At 38.6% G+C, this 15668-nt stretch overlaps 1 protein-coding gene and 1 non-coding gene across 4 annotated transcripts in view; one reads left to right on the forward strand and one right to left on the reverse strand.

Moving 5' to 3' along the window:
- NEXMIF (neurite extension and migration factor) overlaps positions 1–15668 on the reverse strand; it is a 150624-nt gene that overhangs the window by 89821 nt on the left and 45135 nt on the right. The window contains exon 2 of one of the 3 annotated variants that reach the window (XM_071220239.1): positions 914–1027. The exons of the other annotated variants lie outside the window; for them this stretch is intronic. The gene's annotated coding sequence lies outside the window, so the exon portion shown is untranslated. The remainder of the gene's footprint in view (positions 1–913; positions 1028–15668) is intronic. 3 annotated transcript variants of the gene reach the window in all.
- Positions 11811–11946, forward strand: LOC112300143 (small nucleolar RNA SNORA21). Its single transcript, XR_002974366.1, has one exon. It is a non-coding gene; the product is annotated as a small nucleolar RNA SNORA21 (small nucleolar RNA).

Genomic DNA, 15668 nt, shown 5'->3' on the forward strand with positions numbered 1-15668 from the left:
CGGGTATGTTGTTGTGATGAAGCTGCCACTCACCAGTTTCCCATAGCTATGGCCTTCTGAATCATCTGAATAGTTTCCACAGAAGAATGTTCATGCTTAACTCAAAATTTGATTCAGATTTGTTGCTTTACTCACTCAGTCATTTTGAATGTGACAGCCACACAGTACACGTGCTCACTCAATGGCACCTACTGCCCTCACTGACTAGTACAGTGAACTCGTCATTGTTCACACATGCGCGTTCCAGTCCACTCTCCTTGGCTGCGAGATTACATCAATGTCGCACAAACCATTCTCATTATATTAACAATAGCTGGACTTTTTCCAGACAGACCTTGGAATTCTCATATTTCAGAGAGATCACCCTAAAAACTGGAACTTTATTACAAATGATAAAGGTGCTCTACCCTCAGAGGATAAAGACCTGTCATTGCAAAGTATAAGTAACATGCTGTAGGCTCTGGAGACAATCTCAAGGGAAGACTTCCAAAAACACTCTTAACCAACATCAGTTTCATAAGAATAAAATGTTCCCTAAAGTGAGCAGTTTGGAAGGGGGCAATATGCCTTTGCATATGTTACTGCTGGTTTTTATTTTTATTGTATTTTTTCTATTACCATTTAGTTCCCTTAGGTTCCCCTACCCCCCACAATCACCACACCGTTATATATGTCCATGAGTTCTTTTTCCTTTTTGCTCAGTCCTTCCACCCTCTACTATTCCCCCCAACCTTAGCTGTTATCCTGTTCTCTATCTATGAGTCTGTCTCTATTTTGCTGGTTAGTTCAGTTTGTTCATTAGATTCCACGTATGAGTGAAATCATATGGTATTTGTCTTTCTCTAACTGGCTTATATCACTTAGCAAAATGTTCTCCAGGTCCATCCATATTGTCACAAAGGGTAAAACTTACTTCTTTTTATGGCCGAGTAGTATTCCATTGTGTAGATGTCCCATAGTTATTTTATCCACTCATCTATGGATGGACACTTGGGCTGCTTCCATATCTTGCTGATTGTAAATAATGCTGCAATGAACATAGGGGTGCTTATGTTCTTTTGAATTAGTGTTTTGGGTCCCTTAAGATATATTCCCAGAAATGAGATCGCTGGGTCAAAAGGCAGATCCATTTTTATTTGCAGATGACAAGATAGTATAATTACAGAACCCCAAAGATTCCACCAAGAAACTACTAGAATAAATGAATTCAGTAAAGTAACAGGATACAAAATCAATATTCAGAAATCAGTTGCATTTTTATATGCCAATAATGAACTAACAGAAAGGGAAATTAAGAAAGCAATCCCAATCACAATTGCTTCAAAAAGAATAAAATTCTGAGGAATAAATCTAAGAAAAGAGGTTAAAAGACCTGTTCTCAGAAAATTATAAGGCACTGAAGAAAGAAATTGAAGAAGATATAAATAAGTGGAAGCACATACCATGTTCATGGATAGGAAGAATTAACATCAATAAAATGTCTATTCTACCCAAAGCAATCTATAGATTGAATGCAATTTCTTTCAAGACTTCAATGACATATTTCACAGAAGTAGAACAAATAAAATTTATATGAAACCACAAAAGGCCCCATCTAGCAACAGCGATCCTGAGAAAGAAGAACAAAGTTAGAGGAATCACACTACCTAATAACAAACTATATTGTAAGGCCATAGTAATCAAAACAGCATGGCACTGGCATAAAAACAGACACATAGACCAATGGAACAAAATACAGAGCCCAGAAATAAACCCACACCTCTATAGTCAGTTAACATTTAACAGAGGAAGCAAGCACATACAATGGGCTAAAGATAGTTTATTCTTTAAATGGTCTTGGGAAAATTGGACGTATATGTACAGAAAAAATGAAAATAGGCCACCTTGTTATACCACACACAAAAAGAAATTCAAAATGGATTGAAGACTTAAATGTTAGACTCAAAACCATACAAATCATAGAAGAAAATATAGAAAGCAAAATCTTGGACATAGCTCATAGCAATATTTTATCAGATATACCTCCTCAGGCAAGGGAAACAAAAGAAAAAATTAACAAATGGGACTATATTAAACTAAAAAGTTTTGCACAGCAAAGGAAATCATCAACAAAATAAAAAGACAACTCACATAATGGGAGAACATATTCACCGATACATCTGATAAGAGCTTAATATCCAGAGTTTATAAAATACTTATAAAACTAAACACCAAAAAGCCCCAAACATCCCAATTAAATAATGGGCAAAGGACCTGAATATACACTTCTCCAAAGAGGACATACAGATGGCCATTAGACATATGAAAAAATGCTCAATGTCACTAATCATCAAAGAGATGCAAATTAAAACCACGATGAGATGTCATCATCTCACACCTGTCAGAATGGTTATCATTAATAAATCAACAAACAACAAGTGCTGGCGAGGATGTGGAGAAAGTGGAACCCTTTTGCATTGTTGGTGGGAATGCAGAGTGGTGCAGCCACCATGGAAAACAGTATGAAGATAGCTCAAAAAGTAATTGTTGGTTTTTAAAAGCAAATATTTATTATTTTATAATTACAGCCCATATACTGTGTCTCTCCATCTCAATTACAAATGACTGTTGGCAAGGATATTTTTCACTCAAGGTTATAAGTGAATTAACAATAGTAATAATAATAATATAAAATTAAATTTTGGGTACCTACTATGTATAAGACACTTGTTGAGAATATATATTTATCTCACACATTAAATGGTGCTTTAGTCAACTAAATGGTCAACAAAAAAATGGAGGTGGGGGAGGGAGGGGGGTTTGGCTGGGGTGGGGTGGAGGGATGGGGAGAAAAGGCACACAAGTGTAATTGAATAACAATAAAAAATTTAAATTAAAAAAAAATCTCCCAGGCACTAAATAAAAGAAGAATTCCAAATACTGGTGTAGGTGTTTGAGGAAGTCAATTATTTTATTAACTGGGTAACATATAGTTTTGCAAGATAGATAGAATCTGATTCTTTACTTTGAAAAAATTAAAGAATGATGTTCAGTTTATAAATAATTAAAATAGTTTTTGATAATAGATCGTGGTAACTTGTAGCAAATAACTTGAGAGAAGTTCAAAGAACTGGGTAACATTGATATACAAAACTTCCATTCCCATCCATTTATGTAAGTATATAATCACATATCTTGAAAATACAAAGAACATAAATAAAACTGGTGCTAAATATATTATACTCTGGAAATAATTGATATTAATCCATAGATACATAAAATAATTGAAAAAAACCCTATTCATTTCATTGATATATATTTGCTATAAAAGTTTTATAATTTTAATAAAGATTCAATCCATAAGAACTTTGAACAATTAGGGATTTAGGGCATCAGAAAAACTCTTTTAAAAAGACTGTGTGTGTGTGTGTATACATACATAAATACTTTTATAACTAAATAGGGTTCAAAACAGCTTGTGAAACAATACCCTGAGAGGTAAAGGGACAATAGAAGTTTAGACAAACAAAAATGACATCAGCCCTGGCTGGTGTGGCTCAGTGGATTGAGTGCCAGCCTGCAAATCAAAGGGTCACTGGTTCGATTCCCAGTCAGGGTACACGCCTGGGTTGTGGGCCAGGTCCCCAGTTGGGGGCACATGACAGGCAACCACACATTGATGTTTCTCTCCCTCTCTTTCTCCCTTTCTCCCTCCCTTCCCCTTTTTCTATAAATAAATAAAATCTTTAAAAAAAGAATGACATCATTTGCACTACTAAGGAAAGCTTCATGGAAGTATTATTCTAGTTTTTAATATGATTTGGTTATTCAGTATTCAAGCATTCAATATTTAGCACCTAATGTATCAAGACATTATTGCTTAGTACTACATAAGGTTTCAAAATGAACAAAATGAGGTCTCTGTCTTCTCTATAATTTGGTTAACTAGAATAAGAATAGTAAAGATTTCAATAAGCAGAGATGGAAAATGTGTAGGCCACAGGTGGATGAAACAGCATGGTGGTGGATGAAAGAGGGGAAAAGAAGGCAAGAAAAGGATCAATGAAGAACAATTCATCCAAAAGCAGGATACCTGACATTTAACCATTTGGAAGTATTATAAAAATAGGTTTCAAATTGAAACACCTAACCCCTTAGAGTTCTAAAGAGCAATGGATACAGTGTTGAGAAACAGTAAGTTCAAGTTACATAATTCTGATAGGAAATTTGTTTTAAATCAATTAAAATTTAATTTAAAGTGAAATAAGTCAGTCAGAGAAAGACAATTATATGATCTCACTTCTATGTGGAATCTAATGAACAAAATAAACTGACAAAATAAAACCAGAGGCATGGATATATGGAACAGACTAACAAGTCTCAGAGAGGGGAGGGGGTGGGGGGGACCTGAAGGGATTAGCCAAAGAGCCTATGTGCATAGCCCATGGACACAGACAACAATGTGGTGAAGGTAGTGGGGGGAGGGGTTAGGTGGAGTGGGACATATGTAATAATGTCAACAATTTATAAAAACAGTGGTGAGGAAAAAAAGAATGCCCACATGGAAATCAGAACACTTTCAAAGTGATGGCATGTACTTTTCTGTATTTTTTTAAAATCACAGTAAATGTGATGAAATAAATACCAGAAATAAATTTGGTACTTGTGTCAAAAAATAAGTAAAAATGGAGCAATTTTAACGATATTTCTACTGGTTACAATAATTTTCGCAGGCACAGGCAGGCTATGTTATATGGGAAAGTAGATAATGAGAGCCTCCAGACCCAAGGCAGTCATTGGCTTTAGGCCATAAATGTTAGTATATATTGGGGGGAGCCGTTATGTCAATGAAGGGTGGAATAAGGACCTTAGAAAATCCTCTTCTTTATCCAAACGATAAGACTAATGGCAAACATTGTCAGAATTAATTTTTTTAGAACTCTGGACATTATCCAAAGGCTTACAACAATCCAGGAAGCATTTGTTCAAGAAAAATGGTTGTGAGAGAGAACCAAGATGGCGGCGTAGGTAGACACACTGCGCCTCCTGGCACAACCAGAACTGACAGAGAATCGAACAGCGGGGGGCACCGACACCAAGGAAATAGAAAATGGACATTCACCCAGACTGGTAGGAGGGGCGGAGACGGGCACCGGGGTGGAGAGGACTCGCGTGGCTGTGGCAGGACTGAGACTGGCGGAGTGTGGGACAAATGGCGCAGGCAGTCCAAGCACTAGCAGACCCTGCGGCCCCACATTTGCACAGATAAACCGAGAGGGCCGGACTCAGAGTGGCGGAGAACATAAACCCAGCGGGTAGCACCCTCTATCTGTGGGCACCACATTCGCCCACAGATAAACTGGACGAACGGCGGGGAGCGAAGCAGACCTCCCAACCCAGGGCTCCAGCGCGGGGAAATAAAGCCTCAAACCTCTGAGTGAAAGCGCCCCTGGGGGTTGGGGCAGCAGCAGGAGAGACTCCCAGCCTCACAGGAGAGGTTGTTGGAGAGACCCACAGGGGCCTAGAGTGTGCACAGGCCCACCCACTCGGGAACCAGCACCAGAGGGGCCCAGTTTGATTGTGGGTATCAGAGTGAAAGATTGAAATCCGGAGGAGAGTGAGGAGGGCGCCATTGCTCCCACTCGGCCCCTCCCCCACGTACAGCGTCACAGCGCAGCGACCAGCGTTACCCCACCCCAGGGAACACCTAAGGCTCCGCCCCTTTAAGTAACAGACGCGCCAAGACAAAAAAAAAAAATGGCCCAAATGACAGAACACTTCAAAGCTCCAGAAAAAATACAACTAAGCGACGAAGAGATAGCCAACCTATCAGATGCACAGTTCAAAGCACTGGTTATCAATATGCTCACAGACTTGGTTGAATCTATTCGAAAACCCGATGAAAAAATGAAGCCTATGCTAAGGGAAACAAAGGAAGATGTACAGGGAACCAATAGTGATGAGAAGGAAACTGGGACTCAAATCAATGGTGTGGACCAGAAGGAAGAAACAAACATCCAACCAGAAAAGAATGAAGAAACAGGAACTTGGAAAAATGAGGAGAGGCTTAGGAACCTCCAGGACACCTTGAAACGTTCGAACATCCGAATTATAGGGGTGCCAGAAGGAGAAGAGGAAGAACAAAAAATTGAAAACTTATTTGAACAAATAATGAAGGAGAACTTCCCTAATCTGGCAAAGGAAATAGACTTCCAGGAAGTCCAGGAAGCTCAGAGAGTCCCAAAGAAGTTGGACCCAAGGAGGAACACACCAAGGCACATCATAATTACATTACCCAAGATTAAACGCAAGGACCTACATCCAAGATTACTGTATCCAGCAAAGCTATCATTTAGAATGGAAGGGAAGATAAAGTGCTTCTCAGATAAGGTCAAGTTAAAGAAGCTCATCATCACCAAACCCTTATTATATGAAATGTTAAAGGGAGTTACCTAAGAAAAAGAAGATCAAAAATAAGAACAGTAAAAATGACAGCAAACTCACAGTTATTAATGACCACACATAAAACAAAAATGAGAGCAAACTAGGCAAACAACTAGAACATGAGGGTTGTCAATAAGGGAGTGGGAGGGGGAGAGGGGGGGTAAAGGTATAGAGAATAAGTAGCATAGATGATAGGTGGAAAATAGACAGGGGGAGGGTAAGAATAGTGTAGGAAATGTAGAAGCCAAAGAACTTATAAGTATGACCCATGGACATGAACTATGGGGGGGGGGATGTGGGAGGGAGGGGGTGGGCAGGATGGAGTGGAGTGGGGGGGAATGGGACTACTGTAATAGCATAATCAATAAATATATTAAAAAAAAGAAAAAAAAAGAAAAATGGTTGTATCTCAGAACAGTGAGCTTTGTTAGTTTTTAATTTTTTTCTTAGTTACATCTTCCCTCTCCAACTCTAAAGTAGCCTTGAAAACCAATAGCCCACACTCACAGTGCAAACCACAGAAGGGTGCAGAATGGGGCTGGTGCTCCTTCAAAGCCCCATTTACAGAAAATTGTCATTATTTGACTTGCCTGGTAGTTTCCTATAATATACCACTCCCAGACTTGTCTTTATTTCATCTGACCGTGAGCGCTGTCAGTGCAAACAGCCTTTTCCTCAGGGACACTTGTTGAAAACAATCAGTGGCAATGGATAACAGATAGGGCAAACAATAGCATAGCCAAAAAGCTTGCAGGGGTGTCCAACCTTTTGGCATCTCTGGGCCACACTGGAAGAAGAAGAGTTGTCTTGGGCCACACATTAAATACACAAACACTAATGAAAGCTGATGAGCAAAAAAAAGGTTTTAAGTACATTTGCGATTTTGTGTTGGGCCACATTCACAGCCATCCTGGGCCACATGTGGCCCATGGGCTGCAGGTTGGACACCCATGAAAAGAAAAAGTGAGGAAATACCTATGGGGATTTGACAATCTCTGACATTTTCCTGGGAATCTCTATGGACACATGCATATGTAGGGCTATGCTCATGCCCAGGGCTATGTACATGTTCAGGAAATACCAGAGAAGGAGCTGAGCTCTCATCTCTTCCTGAGTCTCTTTACATAATTAGAAAGTAAAAGCAAAGGTTAAATTGTCAACTACCTGCCTGAAGGTTGAAGATAGGCCTCCATAATGCACACAGAGCCCATTGGCAGAATGGGAGATTTATTGGTTCCAGGTATTTAAGAAAATCTCTGTCCGATCATTCGATGTCCATTAAACTGGTCAAGCAGAGACTTCAGTGGCCATATACAAGAATATAGGCTCTACAGAATTAGTGCAGAAAATAAGCAGCAATAACAAACCCTGGGGATGTAGGAGCAGATCTGATTTCCAGATGTGCCACACTGTATTATATAAAATATCCAGTTCTCAACAAAAAACATTACCATATATGCAAAAAGCAAAGAAAGTATGGCCCATACACAAGAAAAAAAAATCAATACAAACTGCCCCTGAGGCAGACAAAACATTGAACTTACTATTTAATCAGCTATTATAAATATTTTCATAAACTAAAGGGAATCATATCTAAAGAACTAAATGGAAGTATGAGAATAATGTCTCACCAGAGAATATTTAAAAAACAGAAATTACAAAAATGAACCAAATAGAAATTCTGGAGTTGAAAAGTATAAAACTGAAGTAAAAAAAATTCACCAGAAGGGCAAAACTGCTTATTTGAACAGGCAGAAGAATTAGTGAACTTGAAGACAGGTAAATTTAAATTAACAAGTCTAAGAGAAGAAAGAGAAAAGAACGAAGAAAAATAAATAGAGCCTTACAGACTTGTAGAACACCATCAAATGCAACAACATACACATGATAGGAGCCCCATAAGGATAGAAGAGAGAAAAGGGAGCAGAAAATATTTGAAGAAATGATGGCCAAAATGTTTCCAGTTTTGATGAGAACCAATCAACATACCCCAAAAGCTCAACAAATTCCAAATAAGTTAGACTCAAAGAAATCTACACCTAGACAGATCATATACTTATTATACATTAATTAGTAATTACTTTTTTAGATGATGCTATAAAATGGGAGAAAATAGGCTACTGGGAAGAAATTAAAGAGAAAATAAAAGGAAAAAAGTTAAGATATTTCAACAATTATTTATCATTTAAAGATCAGGCCTGTGGTATTTAGCATGTGAAACACCTGGGAAGTAACTTTTAGGAAAGCTATACACAGTAAAGAGTACCTCCAATTTGAGAATGTACTGACATTTAGAATGGTGGTCAGATACTGAGCCATTGCTGAACACTGGTCATAATCTCTGTAGACTACACAATGAATTATTTATTGCACAGGGTTATTCTCTTCACGCATCATTTGATATTTGTTTTTAACCCCATGCTAACTTCCCATAGTCTCTTGACACCTGTATGTGAAACTGGTTTTAAAAAATCATAATATACTTTAGAAATAAGCCAGTCAGTGAAAGACAAATACCATATGATCTCACCTATAAGTGGAACCTGATCAACAAAACAAACAGGCAAGCAAGCAAAATATAACCAGAGACATCGAAATAAAGAACAAACTGACAGTGACCAGAAGGGAGGTGGGAGGGGGATAAAGGAGGAAAGAAGGGGAAGTGTCAAGTCAAGGAACATGTATAAAGGACCCATGGACAAAGACAACAGGTGGGGGAGGACTGAATGTGGGAGGTGGGGGCTGGGTAGGGCAGGGGAGATGACTGGGGTGAATAGCGACAACTGTAATTGAAAAAAAATAAGTAAAGTGAATTTCATGATAATCTGTATACTATATGTGCGTGAGCTAAACAAAGAATAATAGACAAATAAACATGAACCAATCCAGACAAAAAATCATAATATACTTTAAAACTTAACAGAAAAGAATTTTAAATCACCTGATGCTTGGGATTAATGGAGAAACGATCATATATTGAAATTCAAATGCATTGTCTAATTACCATACCAATGAATTATCTCCAACATTATATATGTATATATAAATTCATAAGTACTGACTATTGAACTGTATCATATTTGCTAATGGCTGGGAGGTTCAACCACAACTTCTGACTTTTAGAAACTTAAATGCATCTAGTTCAAAGTTTGTTTTTTTTTCACATTTTTAAATTGTTGTTCAAGTACAGTTGTCTCCATTTTCCCTCACCACTCCCCTCCACCCCAGCCATCCCCACTTCCCACCCTTGATCCTGTCCCCCTCTTTGGTTTTGTCCATGTGTCCTTTATATTTTCAGGGGTCATTTCTATAGTTTGTATTTCAAAGTTTTTATGCAAGGTGACTATCTGATTTTACTCATCACCTTATACACCCTTTGTGTGTAAACACTCCTTACCTCCCAACACACAAACTCAGAGGGGAGAGCAAAGGAGGAGTAGAAATCAAAAACAACCTCCTAGGGAAGGTCACAGACTACACTCCTTCTTCCACCAGCAACAGGACTTACAGCTCAGCATTGTACCACCCATGAATTTCATCTGATATAATGAGGATGGCCTAAGAGAAGAGGAAAGGGGGAGATTGAAAAAGGCCAAGGTTTTAGGATTTTACCAACACTTGACCTTGGTTACAACATTTGGTAATCCCACCCCTGTATTACAAACCTTAACATTCTGCACACTACAGATAGAGGTTTTACAAGAGTCTGTAATTCCTTCAGGGCTACACTGAATGCACTGAAGGGATTCTTATCCCAGGCTTTTTTCCTATTCAAACACCAGCACCGCAGTAAACCCTAAAAGAATGAGCTTCATTTATTATCTACAATGTTAAAGTTGAAAAGGTTAATTACTATTAGTCCATGGAAATTAAGAGTGGATAGGAAATTATTTATCACATGAATGAAGGGGCTTTGAATTGAAGCTCAAATTCAAAACCACAAGTGCATACCCAGATGCTCGGGCATCTCTTCTACACACTAAATGGCTGTACCCATTCCTCCCATGTACACTACTCTCTTCTTGGATCCTACATATTCACAACCGTACTGGCTGGGTTCATCACAATTTCTCCTTAAGCATAAAACTGTTGGAGAACAGCCTAGACAACTATTACAGTTGCCACCCCCTACTTTTTCTCTCAGCTCATCCTAAGTGAAAGAACCCAGTGCATTTCAAACCCCAAGAACACCTCTTTAGACAGCTTCTAAGCACTTCTTGCCAGATTCTTGTCCTAAAGTTAACAACAGCCCCTAATGCCTGCTCCCCAAGTAGGAACTGAGGCTTATGAAATCTGGTAATTGCTGGAATCCGAAGTGAGACAGGTAGACAGACAAAGGGACACATCTAGGGGAGTGTTGGTTGGTAATTCTGTGTCCTCAGGTATGTGCACTGCACCTACAACTCCAGAAGAGTCCAGGACCCCAAGTGAAAATCTCAAGTTCACCATGATTCACACTCATTTCTTCAAACCAAAGCAATACTGTTGAGGTGCTTTGAGAACTTTGCCTATATTTACTTAGATGGATAACCCCCAACTTACACATATGCACATACACATACAGAGAAAAAGAGAGCAGGGAGAGAAAGACAGAGACATATAGAGACAGAGAGAGACAGAAAGACACAGAGAGAGAGAGAACGGGGAGAAAAAAAAAAGCACAGACCAAATCAAAACAACTTCAATGGGACTCAAGCTCTTCACTTAGATCAGTTTCTCAACCTGGGCACCATTGACATGGTGTGTCAGATAATTCTTTGTTGTGTGCATGTGTGTGTGGAAGGGGGAACTCTCTTATAAAATGTAAGAGGTTTAGAAGGATCCCTGGCCTCTACCCATTAGATGCCAGTAGCAACCTCTTCTTCCAGTTGTAACCATAAGTGTCTCTAGATATTTTCAAATGTCCCAAATGGCAAAGTTTTCCCACTCCCCTCTTGAAGATCACTGCCTTCGACCAAAAGAGTTTCCCCAATATGACTCCAATCAGCATGAAAATTTCCACATTACAAAAAATAGATGCAGGATTAACTAGTCAGTCCTTTAGTACAGAGTCAAGGAGGAGGTTAGGATTTCATGATCAGAAGTCCCTCTCAGAAAGAGGAAAGGGCCCCTGCCACCTACTAATGAGTCTTTCCTTGACGGCCTAACTTAGAATTGTCCTGGCTTCCTTTTTGACATAGATTCCCACATAATGTTCAACCATTAAGTGACCCATTGGGGCTCCTCCATGTGTGATTTCCTGACAAACAATTTTCCACATTTGCTCTCTGAGAAAATTCTCATATTTGCCAAGCAAATTTATATATATATTATATATAATATGATATCATATATATACTATATGATATCATATTATATATAATATATATATATAATTTCAAAAATAACCCCTTTTAAAAGCACTCATTGGGTCTTTTGCTAATGACCCACTGAGCCATCAAGAAAGGGCAAAGTAAAAACACCACTTTTGGGTGAAGTGGCAGCATGTTCTGTTGTTTCACTTCAATTGGTGATGTGACAAGGTGTCCCACTTTGGGGGGATAAAAGAAATAGCAAGAAAGAAATTAGGCTGGTGTAATAATGGTGGGTTAACTTTAGTGGAACTTATTCATCTAAAAACCTTATTGTCTTTATCTTTAGTTAGATGAATGGCCTTGAGCTAAAAAGGGGTAATAATCCATGCTCTGCTTACCTACTGAGGCGAGGAGAGGACCAAATGAGATAATAGGTGTAAAATTACCCTGAAAATATAATGCACTCTACAATTATAATGTGCTTGTTATTTACATTTATGTCCAGGTCTGCAAAACTAAGAGGAAAAAATAAGCTGTGAGGGGCAGGATGGAATATTTTAATTCCCAGGACCAAAGTGGAAAGGTTGAAAAGAACAGAACAAGATGGAAAAGCAACTTGTTAGGCTTTGAAAAAAAAACCACTGAGATGGATGGTTGCTAACTACTAGCATCAGATGGTAAAAGGTTTTCTTTCATTGGGGCATAGAAATGGCAAAGATCAAACTGACAAGGGAACCAAAATTATAAAGGAAATCTATAAAATCTATTGAGTTAAGTTTCCAGTCCCCTAAATTTCAAACAGTATTTCTCAAAAATGTATGCCTTGCAACACAAGTATTTCTCAAAATATTATTAATAGATATTTTCAGCAAATGAGTTTGGAAAACATTGCATCTTCTATAGAGTCACAATATATAAACAGAAAGACTCCAGAAAGATATTAAAGAAATTGTTTTATTTTGCTTAATCCATTATTTCCAAAACATATTTGACCTCAGAACCATATTTATTAATTTATTTACTTATTTAATGTATTCTCTGTTAATATTGGATTGAGAAATATAATACTCAAAGGATTTCAGGATCAGATGGACTATAAAGAAAATGGATCAGCTTATCTTCAGTATGTTCATTGCAGCCTTACTTACAATAGCCAAGATATGAAAGGAACCCAAGTGTCCATCAATAGACAAGTGGATAAAAATGCTGTGGCACATATATACAATGTAATATTACTCAACCATAAAAAAGAATGAAATCTTACCATTAGGAACAGCATAGACAGGCCTACAGGGTATTATGCTAAGTGAAATAACTCAGAGAAAGACAGGTGCCATATGATTTCACTTATATGTGCAATCAAAAGAACAATATAAAGAAACAAAACAGAAATTGACTCATAGATACAGAGGACAGCCTGATGGCTGCCAGAGGGGAGGTAGATTGAGGGATTTGATGAAAAAGGTGAAAGGATTGACAAGTACAAATTGGTAGTTACAAAATAGTCACAGGCATGTCAAGCACAGCATAGGAAATACAGTTAATAATACTGTAATAATATGTACGGTGCACTGGAAATATTGAAGGGACCATTTTGTGGAGTGTATGACGGAGTGAGTGTACTGTGCTATACACCTGAAACTAATACAAAATCATATTGAATGCAAACTATAGTTAAAATTAAAAAGAAAAATGAATATCAATAAAGCTATTATAAAAAAAACTCAAAAGCCCTGGCCAAGTGGCTCAGTTGGTTGGAGCATCTTCCCATACACCAAAAGGTTGAGGGTTTGGTTCCCGGTCAAGGCACATATGTAACCAAGGTTTGATCCCCAGTTGGGGCATGTTCGGGAGGCAACCAATTGATGTTTCTCACATCAATGTTTCTCTTTCTCTGTCTCACTTTCCTCTCTCTCTTCCTCTCTTTTTAAAAATCAATAGAAAACATATCTGCAGGTGAGGATTAAAAACAAACTGAAGGAAAAAAACTGAAAATGAGTCAGTAAGGTGGTTGCTGAGCATGCATGTGGCTGCATGTATACAAATATAAGCAAGAATGCTAAATCCATCTTCCCAGAGCACTGATAAAAGTTTTCCTGAGGTAGCACATCTAGTCCTCAACTCCCAAAAGCCATGAAAAAGAAAGAACTAAGGAAGACCATGAAAGTGATAAATTTCATTAAAGGAATGGGTTGAAAGATGTGCATTGTGTACATTACATAGACAGCTGAAGGATAAGTTGGTAAGAACAAAGAGCAGCCCTGGCTGGTGTGGCTCAGTGGATTGAGTGCTGGCCTGCAAACCAAAGGGTCATTGGTTCAATTCCCAGTCAGGGCACATGCCTGGGTTGCAGGCCAGGTCCTCAGTGGGGGGCATGCAAGAGGCAACCACACACTGATGTTTCTCTCCCTCTCTCTCTCCCTTTCCCTCTGTCTAAAAGTATATTTTAAAAAAAGAACAAAGAGCAATAAAGGGTGTTCAGTGAACAGCCATAACCAAATTGCTTGCTTTCCTTCTGCCTGCCTGCTTCAGGTCCTTCTGGACAAAATTGGTCTATTCTTCCACCAAACATATACTTTTTTTTCCTCCTCCCCACAGCTCCCTACACTACATGTTTCAGCTCTTGCCCCATGGCTGCATGTCCAATAACCCTGATGCTATTCGCTATTCTAGGACTTTGATCTTGTATCTACATGTCTCACTCAACCAACTATGGCAGAGGTATATGTTGCATGCAAGGAAGATATCCTTGGGTGTAGGAGAAAGCTTTAATGGACAGTATTAAAATTGGATATCAGCCCTGGCTGGTGTGGCTCCGTGGATTGAATGCTGGCCTGCAAACCAAAGAAAGGGTCATTGGTTTTATTCCTGGTCAGGGCACATGCCTGGGTTGCGGGCCGTGTCCCTGGTGGAGGGGTGTGTGAGGGGCAACCACACATTGATATTTCTCTCCCTTTCTTTCTCCCTCCCTTCCCCTCTCTCTAAAAAGAAATACATAAAATCTTTAAAAAAATAACTGAATATCATCTACCTTTATTCATTACATGCAGTTTTATTTTGAGGAGAAAACACAAATTAGAAGAGAAGTCAGGAGTGACCAAGAAAATCTGAAAGCTACATTGGGAATTGACAACTAGCTTGAAAAAAAAAATTGAAGGAATCAGAAACACACACTCTAAAGGGTCCTAGAAAAATTATAAATTAAAAAGAAAAAAACCAGTATTAAATAATATGGGTGAGCCCCTAAATGTACTCCTTAAATAATGTACATGTTTACATACTCTTGAGTACTAGGTTAAAAATACATTTTATGTCTTCTCCCGACATCCTCAACAGAACCTACAGCCACAAGGACTGCACCCTCCACTGCAACACTGGAGCATTTCCTAACTTGGAAACTAAATATCCAACTCTTTCATGCCATTTGTCAGAGAGACAGTGACTAAGTACTGAATGGCAAGTGTGAAACTGAAAGAGATGGGGAGAAATGTGGCCACAGAAAGCCTTTGAAGCTTTGATCCTGCTTGCCAGACCAGGGAGCAGCACAAGAGAGAGTAAAAAACCCCAACAGTGGCAAGTCCACACCATAACTGCATCTTGCAGTATCCATTCTGCCATCACCACAAAGGAAATAAGGGAATGAAAGATCCCTTTTTCAAAACAGACCTAGAGTGGGTGTGTGGCTTCAATCTGACAGTCTCATTTTACTTCAGTGCTTTTGGGGAGGGTAGGAGTAGGAAAAGAGAGAGAGGAGGAGGTGAGAGAAAACACACAGCCATTTTTGTAATTACATTTCAGAATAATTTCATTATGTAGTTACAATTCATTGAAAGTTGTTTTTCCTTCTAGCCTCCTCCTTCCTTAAAAATCTTGCTTCATTCTGTGGCTGGTATGGCTCAGTGGATTGAGCGTGGGCCTGTGAACCAAAGGGTCATGGTTCGATTCCCATTT

This window comes from Desmodus rotundus, chromosome X, assembly GCF_022682495.2.
Source record: "Desmodus rotundus isolate HL8 chromosome X, HLdesRot8A.1, whole genome shotgun sequence".
NCBI lineage: Eukaryota > Metazoa > Chordata > Mammalia > Chiroptera > Phyllostomidae > Desmodus > Desmodus rotundus.